General features: G+C 44.3%; 2 protein-coding genes across 2 annotated transcripts in view; one reads left to right on the top strand and one right to left on the bottom strand.

Moving 5' to 3' along the window:
- Positions 1-611, bottom strand: part of EFCAB7 (EF-hand calcium binding domain 7) — a 60,193-nt gene extending 59,582 nt beyond the window's left edge. Inside the window, exon 1 of the mRNA XM_027852833.1 lies at positions 485-611. The gene's annotated coding sequence lies outside the window, so the exon portion shown is untranslated. The remainder of the gene's footprint in view (positions 1-484) is intronic.
- A 134-nt stretch (positions 612-745) lies between these two features.
- Positions 746-19,512, top strand: part of ITGB3BP (integrin subunit beta 3 binding protein) — a 56,641-nt gene continuing 37,874 nt past the window's right edge. The window contains exons 1-2 of the mRNA XM_027852853.1: positions 746-859; positions 13,160-13,202. The gene's annotated coding sequence lies outside the window, so the exon portion shown is untranslated. The remainder of the gene's footprint in view (positions 860-13,159; positions 13,203-19,512) is intronic.

Genomic DNA, 19,512 nt, shown 5'->3' with positions numbered 1-19,512 from the left:
CCCGGGGAGATCTGGTTCCAGGCCACCCCCGGCAGGCCCAGGCCCTGTCCCCTCTTCCCCCATGAGTGAGGAGGGAGCTCTACTTCTGTACAATAACGATAAAACAGTAACAGTAACGCCGAGGATCACGACGACGATGCTCAGTGACGCTGCCGAGCATCCCCGGGGCTCTGGCCACCAGGACACCCCAGGCAGGCCGGGTCCGGCCCGCACACAGTAGGCCCGCACACAGCAGGCGCTGGATCCGAGCCAGGTGATGGACGTGTGTCTGTGTAAGGGGGGGGGAGTTTGCAGCCCCCATCCCGGCGGCCCCAGGGGCCGGAGGTCCCCGCCGCAGGTGGGGTCATCAGGGTCACTCTTGGGGGGCCCTCCCCGAACCCCTCCCCCTGGGGGCCTCCCAGCCGGCCCCTCCCTCACGCCGAAGAAGCCCCCGAGGAGGACCCCGAAGCAGGGCGAGCGGCGGGCGCCGTGGCCGGCTTCTTACCTAGCTCTGGGTCACGAACGAGGCAAAGGCGCCGCCGCCGACCCTCTTCACTTCAGGGTCTCGAGCTTCCCCCTCGGTCCCGGATCCTGAACACCTTCGCCGTCTTCTCGTTACCCTGGCAACGACCGCCACCGGAAGTCGGAAGTGGCGAGAGGGCGGTGGGCGGGGTGTGGCGGCACAAGCGTGGGCTCGCGCAGGCGGCTTTAACGTCGGAGACGTAGGGGGCCGCATGCGCATGCGCGTGCGCCTGGCCCTCGCGGAGAGGCCCCAGTTTCCGGCCAGCGGGGATTCGCGGAACAGCGCCCCAGCGTGGGGCGGAGCGGGAGCGCCTCGGAGGAGGTGGAAGCCATTCCGGTTCCGGTAGTGCGAGATGCCGTACGTATCCCGGGCGGGGCCTGGGGCGGGGAGGGCGCGGCGTTGCGGGGTTGGTCGGATACGGTTTACGAGCGCTATACCTCGTCCCAGGCCCTCTCCCCCCATGTTACTGAAGGGGAAACTGAGGCCCACAGTCATCCAATTTGTAAGCTTCAGAGGCCGGGGTAGACTAGGGCACCTCGGAAGCCATTTAGAGCACCCCCATCCCATCCCCTTTTACAGATGTGGAAACTGAGGCCCAGAGGAAGAAGCGCCTGGGAGGTCACCTTGTCAGCCCAGCTTTCTCCTTTACGGAGGAGGCAGACCAGGCCCTTCGAGGGCCGCGGCCCCGACAGGTTGGGGGGTCGGGGGGGCCAGCTGTGCTTCTGCAGAGCGCGAGGCTCGCCCCGCCCACGCTGGGATGGACGCTGCCCCCAGAGCCCGTGCTTTCAGCCCGGGGTAGGCGGCCCCTCGGCGCTCCGACGTCATCCCGGCCCACTCTGCCCCGCTGTCCGAGGAACGTGCCCATCCGCAGAGACTTTGGGCATCTCCTAGACCGACTTAGCGGTTCCTCACGTGGAACAGCTCGTACCGGCGCTATGCCTTTCACCTTGTAAGTAGGTGCTTAATAAAGGCTTGGTGGAGAGGCGTAGCCTGTTTGGAGAGCGCTGGATCTGGAGTCAGGGTGCTTGTTGACGTGACTCAAAACCTCCAGTGGTTCTCCATTGCTTATAGGATAAAATAAAAGCTTCTTAGCCTGGCAATTAAGGCCTTCCACAGGCTGGCTCCCACCTGACATTTTGACCATATTTTACACTCTTCCTGTTAACACATTCTTATATTTAAATCAAACCAGATTGATAACCAGCCATTCCATCAAATGAACATTAGATTTTCTGCCAACTTAAATTGTCCATTGGGGCCATTCACCAAGCCTGGCACGCAAGCTCTCTTCATCTCCCAGAATCGTTTTCTTCCTTAAAGGACCCACTCAGATGCTAGCTCCTCCATGAAGCCTTTACCGATTTCCCCCATTACTTTCTTCAGTTTTGTGTTTGCCTTGCTTACCTGTGTATGTGCCCTCTTCCCCCAGTGGAAAGGCGGCTCCTTGAGGGTAAGGTCTCTTTCATTTTTGGTTTAATATCTCCAGTGCCTAGCATAGAGCCTTATGTTAACATCATTATCATCATCATCACTAACATCTATGTAGAGCACTTGACAGATACTCTCTTATTGGATCCTCGTAATCCTGGGAGGTAGATACTATTATTATCATCTCCATTTTACATAATGGGAATACTGAGGCAGAGGTTAAATGACTTGCCTAAAATCACACAACTAACAGGTATCTGAGGTGAGGTTTGAACTCCAGTTTTCCTGACTCCAGATCTGGGGCTCTCTATCTCATACACTATCTAACTGCATTTAGTAGGCATTAAATGTTTGAGGAATTGAATTACCCACAGTCACACAAGTGCTAAGTAAAGCGGTGTGTAAAACCAGTCAATTTGCTTCCAAGTTCATTGTCCTTTCCACTGTGATGCTACCTCAGGGAGGAGCCATTAGTCCAGGTTGGCTGGAATGCAGAAAGAGGAGAATCAGAAAAAAAAAACTCCATAAGGCAGTAACATTTGAGTTGGGCTTTGAAGAGTGTATGGAGATAATAGATTTGGTATTCATCACATCAAATTGAAGCCATGGATATTGCTAAGAGACATAATACATTGAGTTAGTCCATTGCAGGGCTTCTTAAACTTTTCACTCTCGGCTCCTTCAGCACTTCTTAAACTTTGGGTCTCCATTCTAGAGTTTAAGAAGCACTGGATAGAACTAAGGAAAAAAATATTAATGCCAGTATAGAATTACTTAAGAAGAAGAGCATGTTTCAGGGAGAAAGATTTGACTGGAATCTATGAATTGGACACTATACTAGTTAGATAACAAATGAATACATAGCATTTCTTTTTTTTAGTCTCTTTTCATTACTCATTGGTACTTACCTTTTTGTGTTTCTCTCGCCTCCTGAGTTTGTATTTCAAAATTTCTTTGTAGCTCTGGTCTTTATGAGGAATGCTTACAAAGTCCTCTTATTTCATTAAAGGTCTATTTTTATTTTCACTTATGTAGGATTATATTCAGTTTTGCTGGGTAAGTTACTCTTGGTTGTACACCGGTATCCTTTGCCTTGTGAAGAATTGTATTTTAAGCTCTCTTACTCCATTCTAGCGGTGGCTGCTACATCTTGATGCTGACATGGCTCCCCAGTGCTTCAAGTCTTATTTTTTAGTTCCTTGCTATATGTTTTTCTTTGACTTGGAAGCTCTGGGTTCAGCTATCATGTTCATGGGAGTTTTCATGTTGAGGTTTCTTTCAGAAGATGACTGGTGGATTCTTTCACTCTGATCTAGAGCAGCTCCGTGTCAAAATAAATAGAGTGCTAGGCCTGGAGTTGGGCAGTTGTTGTTTTTCAGTTGTGTCCAACTGTTCTTGACCCCATTTGGAGTTTTCTTAGCAAAGATACTGGAGTGGTTTGTTATTCCCTTCTCTATCCTGTTTTATAGATGAGGAAACTGAGGGAAATAGTGTTTGAGGACAGATTTGAATTTAGGTCTTCCTGACTCCTTTCTAGGTCAGTTTGTTTTTGTTTTTTTTTTGATATGATACCTTGCACTTTTTTTTTCCTCAGTCTTTTGACTTTCTTTTAATGTTTCTTCATATTTCATGGAGTCATTGACTTCTAATTGGTCCATGCTACTTTTCTTTTTTCTTTTTTTTTCCTTTTTAGGCAGTTGGGGTTAAGTGACTTGCCCAGGGTCACACTAGTAAGTGTCAAGTGTTTGGCCTGAGGCTGGATTTGAACTCGGGTCCTCCTGACTTAAGGGCTGGTGCTCTATCCACTACGCCACCTAGCTGCCCCTGGTCCATGCTACTTTTCAAGGAGTCTTCTGCATGGGTAAAGTTTTATGCCAAGCTGTTAATTCTCTTTCTAGCTTTTCCTTCCATAACTCTTCATTTCTTCTCCAACTTTCCCACAGTTCCCTTATTTCGTTTTCAGTTTTTTCCTCTAGTTCACTTATTTCATTTATGAAATCTTTTTAATGTTCTTTATATTTTTAACTCTTGCTTCATCTCTTTCAGGAACTTGTGCTAAATCTGTGTTTTTCTTTGAGACTTTACTTAAACGCTTTGGAGTCATTTTTTTCTGTATTTGTGTCTTGAAAGTCCTTGTCATCATAATGGCTCCTTCCACACTACACAGCTTATGCTGCTGCTCCTTTCCTGGGCTGCCGGCCCAGCCACAGGTCTCCTGTCCTGCCTAAATTGGACATGTGAGCCAGCATTGGTGGTGAGCAGCCACGTGGCATCGCTTCCTACACCCCCCACAAGGTCGGGCCCCTGTGGCACATCTGGAACCTTTTCCTGCCCGGGTCCCAGTGTCCAAAGATCTTCTCGTCTGTCTCCCTGTGCTAACCTGGGCTTGGTAAGTCCTTGATGAGGACTCAGGTGGAAGGGTTTTCCGATCCTTGTGGAGCACCTGCTGCAGAGAGCTCTGCCCCCTTGGTCGTTCTGTGGCCTCTCACTGCAGATCTCAGCTTTTCTGCCCACCTTGTTCTCCCACCTCACATAAGATAAAAATCCTCATGAGAATTCGCCAGTTAAAAAATGGTTGAGGTGTAACTTGAGATAGTGAACGTGTGATACAGATGAATTATGGGTCGTCATAATCCAGCTCTTGTTCTGACCTTTCGTAAGACTGCTCCTGTCCTATTTCTGCTTTTAGTCCTGGACCTCGCTTAGGGGAGAACTCCCAAATCTGTAAAATGTAGTGATTTTGGAAACAAATGTGACCTAAAGAGATCTGGAAACAACAAAGGCTGCCCATCCTTAATTAGGGTTGGATTGAGTTGATTGGATTCGAATTTGATTGATTAAGGATGCTGCCTCCTGTCATGCTGGGAATTTTTTGACATCCTCCAGACATGTTTACCGCACGCAGACTCCGTGCAGTCGCTTTGCTCGTCATGACGCTATTTCAGCCATGTTCTTTAGATTTAGGGCATCGTGGGTTAAAATGTGGTTGTCACCGACACTCTGCCCCCATGCTTCTGTTCATTTCTTTGTGCTGTTTTTCTTTGTTTTCTTGGTTTTTTTTTAACCTTAGATTTCCATTTCCCAGCTTTGGCTGTGGATGGCTGCCTCGACAGATTGCTCTGTACTCCTTCCCCCCAACTTTGCTCTGGGGTGCCCCCTTCATCCCAGAGGTCTCACCAGCAGTGACTGCACAGCAGCTTTTACCTAGGGCTTGGCGCTCTAGGAGACCATAGCTCCTGCCCTCGAGTAACTCCTGGAACCTTTTTCTGTGTCGCACCCTAGTGCCATCCAGCCCTCTTGGAAACGATTACTCTTGTTGACCACGGATGATGAGGGAAGGGTAGATCATAGATGGGAAGAAATCTACTCCCATTGACAAGAGAATTCAAAGTCCAGGCCTTCTGTGTCTGGGATCAAGTAACAAGTATCTGTCAAGCACCTGCAGTTTGAAAGGTGACTCCGGAGAAGCTGTGGAAGCTACAAAGTATCTGCTCTTAAGGATCGGAAGCTCTGACTGGGCGGCAAGGGGCCACCATAGTGCATAGAGCACCAGGCCTGGAGTCAGAAAGACTGGTTTTCCTGAGTTCAAATCCAGCCTCAGACATTTACTAGCTGTGTGACCCTGGGCGAGTCATTTAACCTCTGTTTGCCTCAGTTTCCTCATCTGTAAAATGAGCTGGAGAAGGAAATGACAAACCACTGCAGTATTTCTGCCAAGAAAACCTCAGATGGGGTCACGCAGAGTCAAGCACAGCTGAAAAAAAGACTAAACAATAATAAAACCTCTAACTGGGCAGATTAGACATTCCCTTCAGGCGTTTCGAGTTGTCTAGACTCAAAAATAATGGATGGACATTGTCAGGGAAAGGTTCGTGGAGGAGTTGAGATAAGAGCTAGGCCCGTAAGGACAGTTAGAATCCAGGAGAGGGAGTTATGGATTGTAATTGGCTAGTATTTAAAGGTCTACATATAGATGGTATAGGGTGCATCTCAAAGTATTCTGCCAATAATGTGGTATTTTCCACTTAGCCAAAATAATAGAGATTATTGGTTTTAAGCGGGAATCTAGTCCAACCTGAACCTGAAAGGAGCTCCTACTAAAACATACTTGACAGTTGATGTTCTAGCCTCTCCAAGGGGACCTCTGAGAAGGCAGCTGATTCCCCCTTTGGACAGTTCTCCTTTCTTTGCAGCTTCCACCAAATCCAGCAGGCCATAAGAAAAGGACATATTACTTGTTGGAGTTGTAGACCAAAGGTCTGCCTTTTAAGAGGAGACGCCTCACGAGGTCTTTTTGAAACCCATAACTAAACTTCCTAGAATGATGTAACAGAGACAGGATTTTAAAGCAGGATACTGACCTAGACAGTCCAAATAATCTAATTATTGATTAAGCACTTAGTATGTATAAGGTACAGTGATAAGTGCTAGAGATAAAAGACCGAAGTGGATCAGTCCCTGCTCTCAAGGAGGTTACTTCTTACTGGGGAGACAACATCGACACAGGTGTTCGTGCAGAATCTCAAAGTGGAAAAAAGTGGTTTTGGCCATAGGAGCCTTAGCAGCCAAGAGGACCAGTCAGAGCTTCTTGAAAAGGGCAGTGCTTTATCTGCCTTGAAGGGAACCAGGCATCCCAAGGGGCAGATGTGAAGGGCTGAGGCGTGGGGATGGGTAAAGGGAGCGTCACGTGCCGTAACTGCCAGCGGGCCGGTAGAGAGAGGCCAGGCTCTGAAAAGTTTCAGATGACAAACAGGGGAGTTTATATTTGATCCTAAGGCTCACGTGGGGAGCCAGCGGAGTCTGTGGAATAGGCCCTGGCATGATCTGGCCTGTGCTTCAGGAAAATCACTTTGGCAGCTTTGTAGATGGATGGATGAAAAACATTTATTAAGCACTTAGTGTGAGCCAAGCACTATGTTTAACAATGAGGATATATATAGAAATATCAAGAGGGTCCCTGATCTTAAAGGACTTCTGTTTTAATTGGGTGGATACATAAGAGTGTTTTAGCTGCAGGGTAGATGACCACGTCCGTAACTTTATAAGTTGTATCAACTGGTTTGATCCCGGGGTAGGAGTCTGGACGGCGTACTGGCAGGGGTTATAGTGAAGCCTAGTGGTCCTCTCTTTCACCAGAAGGTTTAGAGATGATGAGTCCCACATCAGTCCAGTCAGTTTGAACAGTGATGTCACTCTTTTTGGCTGCTGATCTAAAAGGCCCTAAGTAGCCAGAGGGGGAGTGACAAAGAGAAGGTGTGGGGGGCAGGCGTCCCTCCACCTGTTCCAAATGAGATTTTGGTGATGGATGGATGGGAAAGGAAGGTGCTTGAGACAGGGACACCAAAAAGGAGGCTATTATAATAGTTTAGATGAAAGGTGATAAAGCCCCAAACTAGGGTGGTGGTTGTGTGAGTGGGAGAGGCGTTTAGAAAATAGCAGCAATAAGATCTGGCATTTGATTGGATGTAACAGTGAGTGGTTGCAAACCTGTGTGGCTGGAGGGATGGTGGTACCCTCAACAGTAATTGATGGGTTTGGGGGGAAAGATAATGAGGTCTGTTTGGGCATGTTGAGTTTGATAATCTGATGTACTCAAGCTCAGTGGTGTCAAACTCAATTAGTTATGGGGCTGCTGAACCATACATTAGACTCCTTGTGGGTGTGTATTGACTGAAAAAAAAAACACATATTAGCATTATATTTTTATTTATTTTGTTAAATACTGTTACGTATTAAACAAATAAATATTTGTTAAAGATTCACCGAATCTGGTTTGGGCTGCATTCAGGAATGTTGTAGGCCATGTGTATGACACTCCTGCTTAAGCTGACCTTATGCACCAGATAAATAGGAGAAACACCTGATCAGGGAAGCCCCAGTTAGGACAGAAGGCCCCAGCTGTGCCCTGATTGGGAAAATCAAGGAGTGAGAGAGAGGGACAAAAATGGTAAAGCCTGGACGAGGATAAGCCCCAGCAGGGATTGAAGACTATGGCATCACCCTTACTGAGGACACTCAATTGCAAAGCTCTGTTAAAGAGACATTGAAACTTCCTAGTTCTCTGAGCCCAGAAACACAATGGAATTGGAGGCCAGCTGTGATAGGAGTTCAGGAAAGTGAGGTCAGGACCAACCCATTCAAGGGTGTGTGGAATGACTCAGAGACTTGATCTGGCACAGGGTCCTTGACCAGGAACAGAAATGAGAGGTAAGAGTAAATAAAATAAAATGCTAAGCATTTTATGAAGAAAAATGGGTCAAGAATCACTTAAGAGGAAATCCCAAAAAGAAATAACTCCATAGCCACAAGCAGAGCTTCAGAGGAAAAGTCAACAAACAGATTCGGGAAAAAGGTCTTTAAGAACACTTAAAATCAATGAAGAAAAGGATAAAAATTGTTCAAGTCCTCTGGAGAATATTGGGAGAATAAATAGCTTAGAACAGAAAGTGGGATCCCTTACCCTGGATGTCAGAATAGCTCAGACAGAACTCAGCAACTTAAAGAGACAATAAGAAATGTTGGAACAAAATTCAAATATTAAAAAAATTGAAGAAAATGTCAGGTATCTCCTTTTAAAAACAATTGATAGGGAAAACAAGCCCAGAAGAGAGAATCTTTAATAAAAACTATGACCCTCCACACTCCCCAGAACAGCCACGTTTCAAGAAATAATAAAATTTCTCAGAGGACCAAGTGAAAATAAAATCCACTAATCACTTCCTGAAAGCAACCATGAATTAAAAATACCCAGGAATAGCATAGCCAAAATCCAGAGTTTACAGATCAAAGAAAAATACTCGAAACAGCTAGAAAGAAAAGGCTCATGTACTAAGGAACCACGATCAGTTTCACACAAGACCTGGCAACTGCCACCTCAAAAGAGACATAATCTGAGAATACAGTATTTCAAAAACAAAATCTGACAACTAGAATAAAGTATGCTGAAAGACATATAGGGAAATAAAAGAACTTTTAGTGGAATAGGGGGCTTTCAGGCGTTTTTTATGAAAAGACCACAGCTTATTAGATAGCTTGAAATGCAAACACATGAGTCAAGGGAATCCTGGAAAGGTGAATACAGTAGGGGAAGAGCTAAGTTTCCCTTCAGAATCTCATGACTTCAAGGGTTACAGAAGGAATTGAATGAGACAAAAGGACTGAGGGTGGATTTATTCTGTTTTGATGGTCTTGAGAGGAATCAAAAAGAAATATATTAGGAAAGAACTTCCTATTTATTTTCACTGGAGTACATGAGAAGAAGGGAGTGCAAAAATGGAGGCGAGGGATGAGGGCACCAGGCACCATCTGAATGCTTGCTCTCATCCGAACCACAAAGGATTGAAAGGACTCAGGTACACATGGCACATACACCTGTATGAACACACACAGCATTTGGTAGAGTAAGACTTTAAACTTAACAGGGAAACAGTCAGATTAGGGAAAGGGGATACAGTTTAAGATGAGGATAGAGTTAGGAAGAGAATATGGAGGATTAAAAGCAAAGGAGAAAGTGTAAGAACCAGGAATGTGGTGTGGGGGAAGGTAGAGAGGCGGTGCAGTGCCGTGGGAGCAGATCACTTCAATTACAGATTACCGGTGTTGATCACTTCCCTTCTCACCGCTTTCTTCTCTGGATGAAGGTGAGGAGTGGCCAAGAGAAGAAAAAAGAAAAAGGGATACGGATAAATGACAGTTGTCATGATGCCAATTAGGAATTTTTTAATATTTGCAACTGGGAGTATACTTTAAGCTTGAAACAATTTTATAGTAATTATTTTACTTGTCTTTTGAGTATTTCACTTAAATCTCCTATCCCTTAAAATGTGTATACTTAAACATGTCTTTTGCAAAGTTTGCTTCTCTGGTAACCTTTGGACAAATTTTTGAAACCACATCTCACAGTAATGGTAAGTATTTGTTGTTGGTTTTGCCATCATGAACTGGAGAAGAGCAGTCTCACTGCATGATGAGAGAGCTATCAGATCTTTCATGGAATGACGAGAGGGGTGTGTGTCTCCCTTCCACCTCCCACCTGTGTGTGTTTCATGCTTGTTCATCACCCAGCTCATGTCAAAGGAGCGTATGAAAGGACAAAAGGGTCGATAGAGCCCCTCCTACCTTCTTCACTCATTCCCCAGTATAGGATGGAAAATAAATCATATTTAATATCTCGATTTACGTACAAGGAGTCACATGGGATATGAATTTGGTCATTGCCTTTCATCAGAGGATTTCTGATCATCTCACAAGCACACTCAGTAATCCTCTAAACACCCCAGTGCAGTCGGTGGCTGGCAATATTATCATCTCCATTATAGTGGAGAGTAAATGGAAGCAGAGAGATACTCAGTGATATTTTTATCTTCCATTCAGAGATTTCACAGTACTTTACAGGCCAGTGTTATTATCAACTCTATGAAGCTTAGTGAGATTATGTGATTTGCCCAACCTTCAGGGAAGAATTTGGCATGGCATCAGGGCTCCCAAAGTTGTATCCACGTGACTGCATTTCTTCTTCTTGCCACCATCACCCCTGATAGCCATTCCGTGTTCAATCCCTGTTTTTAGAAATCCCATGACAGAGCCTTTAGTTTTTACCTGTTTAGAATACTGGTCAGGCTTCTACCCTAATTAGCCACGATTCACATTATTTTCCTAAACCTCTGTGTGGCATTCATACCCCCACGTTGTGTAGCTTTGGAAATATTCAGGAAGTAGGGAGGAGAGCTCAAGCCAAGACCACCATTAATTTTATTTGTTTGGAGATAACTAATTGAAGTTTTTCAGTACTGATCTCATTCAGCGATATGTAATTAAACCTCACCTAATTTTTGTGATCTGATGAATCAGGTTTCAAACAAAATAAGTCAGAATGTGACAGTAAGAGAATATTATTATTGAGAATATCAATTAATGCTTATTAAGCGCCTCCTACATACCAGGTGCTGCTTAAGGGCAAAACTGTTGCTGTTAAGGCCCTCGAGCATCATGAACTTTAAATCCTCCCTCCTTCAAAGAATTCCATAATCCCACCCCATTTACCTGTCTGACATCACTTCCCACTGCTTCCTAATAGGACTCTTTCATGTCTTTAAGACTGGGCCCTCCCTATCACATAACAAGCCTTCTGTCCCTGCGCCTGTCCTTTAGGCACGTCCTCCTAGAGCCCTTCCCTTTGACCAACCAGCTCAGTCCACCTGAAGACCTTTGGCCCTCATTTGGCCTTTTCTGCTTCCAGGGCCTTCTCTGACCCCCTGTAACAAACACTTTGTACAGTCTCACTCTTTGAGCTTGCAGGAGACTGCCGTGGACGTTGTGGGATCGAGCTCTGTGTTAGAGTTTACCCTGTGGCCTGTGACCTTGTTTTAACCTCTAGTATCTCCCCTCCCTAACCCTCCGACTTCAGTAAACGTGAGGGAAACTGAAACCCTTTTCTCCTTGTTCCTCTGGAGTGTGGCCCGCGCCCCTCGGCCTCGTCCTGTACATTCGGTGCCCTTGTTCCCATTTGCTGCAAGCTGGATGTCCCCCTGCCTTCCTCCATCTCCACCTGTTAAATTCTTCTCTTCCTTAAGGACCGGCCTCAGGTGTCGCCTTCCTCACAAACCCTTCCCAGACCCTTGTAGCTGTGTGGAATCTCCTCTTCCTCTCTCATAGACTCTGGGACTCTTCTTTGCAATCATCATATTCCACCTTTCCCTTGTTAGAGTGTTCATTCCTCGAGGCCAGTATCTGTACCCCATTTCCATTGACTGTCATCTTGGCCTAGAATTGTGTCTTGCGTATAGCAGGCATCAAGAACTCTGATTAATTGAACTTAATTGAAGGTGTTTTTAAGAGTTATGAACTTTTAGAACATGTACAATGTAGAGTAATATTTATTTTAAACCAAATGTAAATAGTTTCTTTTTATCATTTCCCATTTTGAGCTGTTCAAATGTGAAGCTGTCCATGTTTGATTGAGAGTATATTGTCATTTGATTTTAAATAGATTTCTGAAAGATCTTTTTTTTTAAGGTTTATTTTAAATGACTTTAGATACTTCTTAGAAATAATTTTGTGGACTATTGATAATGGCAGTCATCTTGTATGTAGTTTGATATATCTTCAATTTTGTATCTCTGTTGATTATTAAGGAATATGTTTTGGTCCAAACCCTCCTGGTCTTGGATCCCTCTCTGGTGGTTGCCAACAAATGCTAGATAAGACCATCACCAAACAAAGATGCATTTTTCAGTGTTTTTCTTTTTTGGTTTGAAATGGAGATTTTTCTAAAACTCCACTCTCTGAACTATCACCATGTTCCTGACCTGTTTTCTGCTTTAATTTTTATGTAATTAGTTTAGTTTCTATTTTGCAAGGACCAAGAAGGTGCTTCTAAAGCTGCATTTGTCACTGAGAAAACTAGACCAAATTTATGTTGACCTTTTTCTCCTTGGAGTATTTAGTCTGCATTCAATAAAATTTTGATGACTGCTCTTTAGAAGACAGCTGCACGAAATAAAGTCTTATAAATATTCCGCTTTTCCTTTCTGAGTATTTTCATGAACAGCTGGGCATCCAGTTCATCAGAACAGATTTTGTACATGGAAAGCTGGGTATGTGCCTGATTCAGTTTAGTAAAGAAGACAAAAAAAATAGTTTCTTATGGGTTGGGGACTTGTAAAGACATGGAGCATCTGTTCCCCAGTTAAGCCATACTCTGGTAGCACTGAATCATGTTAAGAGCTCAGAGGATGGGATGAACAACTTTGTTTCACCTTGAGTCTCCCCTATTAATGACAAGTTACTTTCAATACCCACACGAACGGTATGTAAGTGATTGGACTCTTGTAAAGAGTTGGGTTTGTTGGGGATAATTTTCTGGGAAGGCAACAAGGAGAGGGATGTTTTGAAGCTGGGTGCATTCAATAATGTAATCTTAATACTTGTGTGATTAGGATGGCATGCCGCGAATCTATAAATGTGTTTTGAAAATAGAAATATTTATAGACATAATATCATTTCTGAAGGTGTACTATCTTGCATAGTATTAAAACACAAAACAAGGTACAATAAACTGCCTCTTGAGAGTTGCTTTTCCTAGTATATGCCATTTTCCAGTTTTGTAAAATAGATGAAATTGAGTTGCAAAATTGACTCTTAAAAACTTTGCTTGTGCATAGTGCCTATGAAAATGTGGTTACTTGAGGCTTGTAAAATTTGAGATCTCTTTAAATATTTTGTTTACAGTGTGAAAAGATCTCTGGAGTTGGATGTCTTATTACAGGAAAATGTAAGTATCTAATTCTATGTTCTGATTATATGCAGGAAAATTATGTGGATTATTAGACCTTTTAAAATTCCATTTATTTATTTAAAAGCTTTATCACTAAGCAAGGGAAATAATTTACTAAAATGAGCTGTTATTTTTGATAAGTCCTTATCTCATGTTGGTTGTTACTTTTTATAATGTTAATTTTTTACAAATAAAGAATTAATGATCAGTCTTCTTAATATTTACTGGTTAGGAGGCAAACGTGAATGACAAACTTTTATGAAACAGTGTGTTAGAAATTAGTGTCTTAATTGTAGGAGCAAATGTTCTGACGCAAAAAAGCATAAATAACTCTGGAATTATGAGAACTTTCACGTACACGTTGTGTAGATTATTGTACAAAAACAGAACAGAAACATGAACATTAACAGCTTTAGGTCAGAGTTATATTTACCTCTGTCAGCTGAACTGGTTTGATTGAACAAAACAGTAGCAGCACTCTAATAAATTTCACTCCCATTGTCACAATACACTAGAATTGTGAGGTTGCAATCCCTTTTTGTAAACCGGGTCAGTACATTCTTGGTGCTAGCGTGTCAGGACGTATGTCAGTTTATGATGTTCTCATACCGACAGTGGGTGTTGCTTCAAACCCTGATACTGGGACATTCATAGAGATAGTAAGATGAGAGGGAAGTCAGTTCATGTGAAAGTAAATTAAAACAAAAGTCTGGTCAGTAAACGAGCTTCCCCTCTTTCCCATATGGCAATGTCATTTTAGAGAAATATGTTTATGTATAATTCCTCTTTGGATGTCTCTGTGGTATTTAGCAAAACAGAAACTTGAAATTTTTAAAATCTCCGAGATACTTTTCTTTTATTTAAACAAAGGTGGCAAAATACTGCAATGGCACTAAAAAAATCATTAGCAGTTTAATTAGCAGTTTAGTGGACCATTATCCAACTTGTTGGGTTCAGCATGCAGCTGTGACTGTAATTCTGCATCTGTTTCTTGAGTCAGAGTAGGATTTGGGAGATGAGGAGTCCAGCCAGAAATTCAGTGCAGTTCTTTTCTGCCCCAAGGCTGTTCTTTGGGAGATAGGAACAAAATGATTTGAACTGAAGAGAACTGCTTTTTAGAGTTCATTCTTTCTGTGCGGTATAGTGGTCACAGGGGTGAACTTGCTGGCCAGAATGCCCGTTGCCACGACCAATGTGCTTTGTTGGAAAAATAGATGTGACCCTTCAGTTCAATCGTTGGAATAGCTGGGGACTCTCTCTTTGTAAAATATTTGGTCTGGGTTTTTTTAGGTAGTGACTTCATTGATTAAACATTTCTTAATGCTTAAAGTGGAAATCATCTCACCTGTTCCTAGGAACAGCAGAAGTATGGAGGGAAAACAACTCAGGCAGAATAAGAGTCTTGCAAATGACAGTTCTAAAAAGCAGCCTTGAGGATTTCATGATAATGAGGGAAAGGTGATGAGGAAAGAAGCAGGAAATCTTCACCGAAGGTGGGGAAGGACAGTTAGTTTGCAAGTACAAATGAATCAAGCAGGAGATGGAATCATCTTGTTTACTTTGTTCTGCCTAAAGCAGAAAGGCCCCAGTATCCAGTGAGGCCTTTTGTGAAATAGTAACAATGGTAACAATAATAACGACAATGACAGCCAGCGTTTATGTAGTACTGCTACGTGCCAGGCGCTGTACCAAGTGCTTTACAATTATTATCTCAGTTGACCCTCACAACAACCCTGGGGAACAGATGCTTTTACTATCCCCAGTTTACAGATGAGGAAACTGAGACAGAGGTGAAGTGACTTGCCCAGGGTCACCCTGGCTGAGTGTCTGAGGCTGGATTTGAACTCAGGTCTTCCTCTGGACTCTAGGTCCAGCACTCTGTTCCCTGTGGCACCACCCAGTGACCTCAGAAAACAATAACACATAGCACCTACCTCCTGGGGTTTTTGTGAGTATCAAATGTCATAATAATTGTCGAGTGCTGTGCAAGTCTAAATGAGCAACACAAGTGTTCGTTGTTATATCAGGAGGTAGTTGTAGCCAGCTGCTTGCGGAGGCCGGAAGGAAATTCCTGTGAGACTGAATGGGTCCGAGCAAGGGAGGTGAAAAGCCTCCTTCTGTTTATCGGGGTGTGTGTGTGTGTGTGAGTGTGTGTATGTGTGGTGTGTGTGTGTGTGCGCGTGTGCGCAGGCTGTCTGCACAGGCGTTTCTCTGTCTGCGTGGGTCCCTGTGGGGAGCCCCCATGGGGAGACCGCCAGGGCTGGCTGGGACGAGCCCCATGCGGGAGAGAGGTGCAGCCAGCCCGTCACCTCCACCTTGGCACAGACCAGGCCACGTGCAGTGTAGTGTTGACGGGATGAATTTTCAGATCCTTATTAATGCCATAATTCTGTTACTATCCATAATGAGATGTTTCTGGACACCCACTCCCTGAATTTCCCTAATTGAGTTTATCATGATTTCAGTTACCCACCGCTCTCTGGCTTGGGTTGTTCCCTCTGCTATCACCATGTTCCCAAGAACTGAATCCAAATTTCACAAAACAAAGTTTTTGGATTTTAGATTTTTGGATTCAGTCAAAGGGCCGCACGCACTTGAGGATCTAGAGGGCCACACGTGGCCTCATGCCTGCAGGTTCCCCACCCCTGCTTAGATGATTCTTCCTGTTTGCTTATTTGGGGACCAGTGTTACATTGTTATTAGTGATATCATTACCCTCCCATCCCATGTTTTTTGGTTATTCTTGATTGTCCAAACACCCATGGTATCTGGGTTTTAAATATCCTAATGACAGTAGAGTCTGGTGGTTCATAATAATAATAATACATTTATGTACTACATTTCATCTTTTGGAACACCTAATCCTTAGAGATTATTTTAATAGGCGATGTTCAGTAAAGTATTTTTGTAGAAGATGCTTTAAATAGTACAAGATCATATCACAGTTTGTGATAGGTATTGAAGCAAAAAGTCACGTCTATTTGAAATTATAGGAAGAGTGGAATTTTCAGGCAGGAAATCAATGGTTAAATTTCAGTTTGGCTAACACACTAGGCTTAACCTGCTTCTCAAAAGTATAGAGGGATCTGGCTAGCCCCGAGCAGTCAGAACCTCAGAGCCCCCAAAACATGAGACCGTTCTGTTTATTAATGAGTGTCTGCCAGGAGTGAGGCATCCAGATCATTTCCTTCCTCCACCCATACCTCGTGTCACTTCTTTCCACTGCTGCTCCTGCAAGGGAGGGACAGGGCTGTCTGTGTTCTCCCTGAGTGTGGAGGCTGTCCCCTAATCCTCCTGTGGCAGCCCCCGAGTGTTATGCTCTGTCCCTAGCACACACGCCTAGTGACACAGCCCAGGCCCCAGGGAGACCGCTTTGAGCTGGAGGGTCTGTAAGTAGCACATCTTTAGTTGAGCGCTAGCTACAGTTTAGAGTGCTTGATAGGCATCTTCAGGGCTAAAAAGTGGTTGGGCAAAAGCATTTATTAAATGCCTACTATGTGCCAGTCACTGTGGTGAGCACTTTTACAATTATTATCTCATTTCATCTTCAAAACAGCCTGGCGAAGTAGCTGCTATTATGATCCCCATTTTGTAATTGAGGAAACTAAGGCAAATGGAGATTAAATGACTTGTCCAGAGTCGAACTGCTAGTAAGTGTCTGAGGCTGGATTTAAACTCAGGTCTTTCTGACTTCGGGCCTGGCGCTCTACCCACAGCCCCACCAGCTGCATAGGTTAATAGCTACTAGGAGTTACTGAACCTGAAGGTAAAAGGACTTAGCACAGATAAGAAAGCTTACTTCTTTATGTATACATGTCATTATGAAGATCTAAAACATTAAATTCTTGTTAAGAGAATTCTTAGTGGAACAGAAGGAAAAGCTGGTTTTCATTTCTAACCTTTAGTAGTTATACAATGATGGTTTATTTTCAAACTCAAACGGAACAAAGATTCAGGTTAGTTTTTTGTTTAAGGGGCCAAAAAAATAAATATAAAAAAGATATTTTCTGAAAAGTAGATATTTGTTTTCAAGGAGAAATGTGTGATATACAGTGGAAGTGTTTAGACGCTTGGCAATTGGATAAAGTGATTTTTTGGTGCAAATAGGAAAACATCAACACAAACGTACATTAGGGTAGTGACTTTCATTTCTTGTACATACACTGTGAAATAGTTCTGGGCAATAAATTCCTGGACAAGTAAGGTAGGGATTGGGCAAATGTCAGAGGTTATGACTGAATACGTATGAACACAGGCACTCAAGATGCAGAGATAGTGACAGCCGCATGATAAGGGTACTCAGAACCTGCTCACCCCACCAGACAGAGTCTTTTCAGATATGGGCTGAGGTCAAGGTTACTTACTGTTGGCAGATGTGATAAGGGAACCCAGCGATCAGATCTCAGCGCAGAATTCTCTATGTTCTCCAGTATTTTTACATTTTAAAATCATGACTGTGAGAAGGACTTTACTGCAGTGCATTTGGTGCTATGTAGAGTCTGGCATTGATACGAAGATTAGTGGAAAAGTGATCTGGTTTTTGAATTTTCTGAGATGTCAGAGTGATTCAGCGCTAAGGGATCCTGACTGGCACGCCCCTCTTCCTGGGGGTTTGCCGTCTCTTCCCTCTTTCACCAGAATCCCACCAGGTCGATTTCTTTTCTTCTCAGCCACGTTGGGTTACTTTCACGTTCCTTTAGTGAAGATGATGATGAGAACCTTCGCTGGCCTGCACATGCGTGCTCTGTAGATCCTCATGACAGCCTGGCTGGCGGCGCCTTTTGGACATCGGCCTCCAGCCCGTGCCGCGCCCAGTTTTCAGGCAGTTGCTTGGCCAGTGCATCACTGGGCTTTCCCTAGGTTTGTCATGGAGCGCTTCTGCCCCTGCCCAGTCCCCCTGGACACCTCTCACTGCTGGGTCCATATCCATTTAGTCGCTCCGTTGCATTTCATTCTTCTTTCTTAAGGTCCCTGAGAGGAAGAATGGTTTCATTGTTCATCATTGTGTCCCTGGCTCCCAGCACAAAGCTTGACTGGCGCATAATAAGTGCTTAGTGATTTTCCTCATTTCCATCTTCTCTACTGGGCCCGTATTATGTCATGCGGTGGCTATTGCAGTATCATGGCAGTCAATAAACATTTATTAAGGTCCTACTGTGTGCCAGGCACATACTTGCTAAGTCCAGGGGATACAAAGAAGGCTGAAGACAGCCCCTGCTTTCTGGGATGTACAGATAAAATATGTACGAGATAAATTGGAAATAATTCACAAAGGAAAGGCATTAGAATTCGTGGGGTTAGGGAAAACTTCTTGTAAAAGGTGGGGTTTTAGTTGGAACTTGAAAGAAGAAAGGAGGCCAGTAAAAACACCTGGAGTCAGGTGAGGCGGTGTCTTATTAGAGAGGCAGCAAGGCCAGAGTCACTGGACTGAAGAGAAAATGGGGGGACACGTGTAAAGGTGTAAGGAGACTAGGTTGGGGTCAGAAGCAGGTTAGGAAGGGCTTTGCCGGACACAGAGAATGCCCCTGGAGATAATAGGGAGCCACTGGAGTTTGAGATTGAGGAAGTGGTGATCTGGTCAGACCTGCACTTTAGAAAAATCACTTTGACAGCGGCACGCAGGGTGGACTGGAGTGGAGAGAGACTTGTGTCAGGGAGACCAACCAGCAGCTATGGCAGTGGTGCGGGTGTGCGCCAGGCTGGCAAACCCCCAGCGCACGTAGAAAAGGAGAGAAGGAAAAGAGCAGGTGAGCAAAAGGAATGGGCGTGCCAAGTGGACAGTTACCACAAATGGTGCTCCCCACCTGTAGGCCCCCACCACACACACACCCCTCTACCAAGAAGGCTCATTTTTGGTCATAGGGAAATATGTCGTGGCTGTTTTCTGTGCAGTACAAGCCTAGAGTGAGACAACCGTGTATTTGGAAGGAAGCTCAGAGGATGGCTGGGCCAGTCCATGCCTGGCTTTGGCATTTGGGGGGTGGAGGCTTTAGAGGGAGATGGGAGATGGCAGTAAAGAAACCTTCCTTAGATTTCTCCAACAGGCGATGGGCAGAGGCTGGATGGCTGCTTGTCAGTGACCACCAGAGGGAGCTGTTGCTCAGGGATGGATTGAACCTAGTTAACGGCCTCTGAGATCCCTTCTAATATGTAGATGCTATGATTCCCAACCATTGGTCTTCCAGCTTCTTTTGGAAGACATTCAGTGACAGAGAGCTCACTACCTATTAAAGCAGAACATTCTAATTGTGGATGTCTTTTGCTAAAAGACATTCCTTTGACCTTCAACAATCTCTCCAAGTTGGCT

This window comes from Vombatus ursinus, unplaced genomic scaffold (genome assembly GCF_900497805.2).
Source record: "Vombatus ursinus unplaced genomic scaffold, bare-nosed wombat genome assembly UNPS02009824.1, whole genome shotgun sequence".
Lineage (NCBI taxonomy): Eukaryota > Metazoa > Chordata > Mammalia > Diprotodontia > Vombatidae > Vombatus > Vombatus ursinus.
The sequence above is the reverse complement of the archived record's forward strand: the minus strand, read 5'-3'. Positions and strand labels throughout refer to the sequence as shown.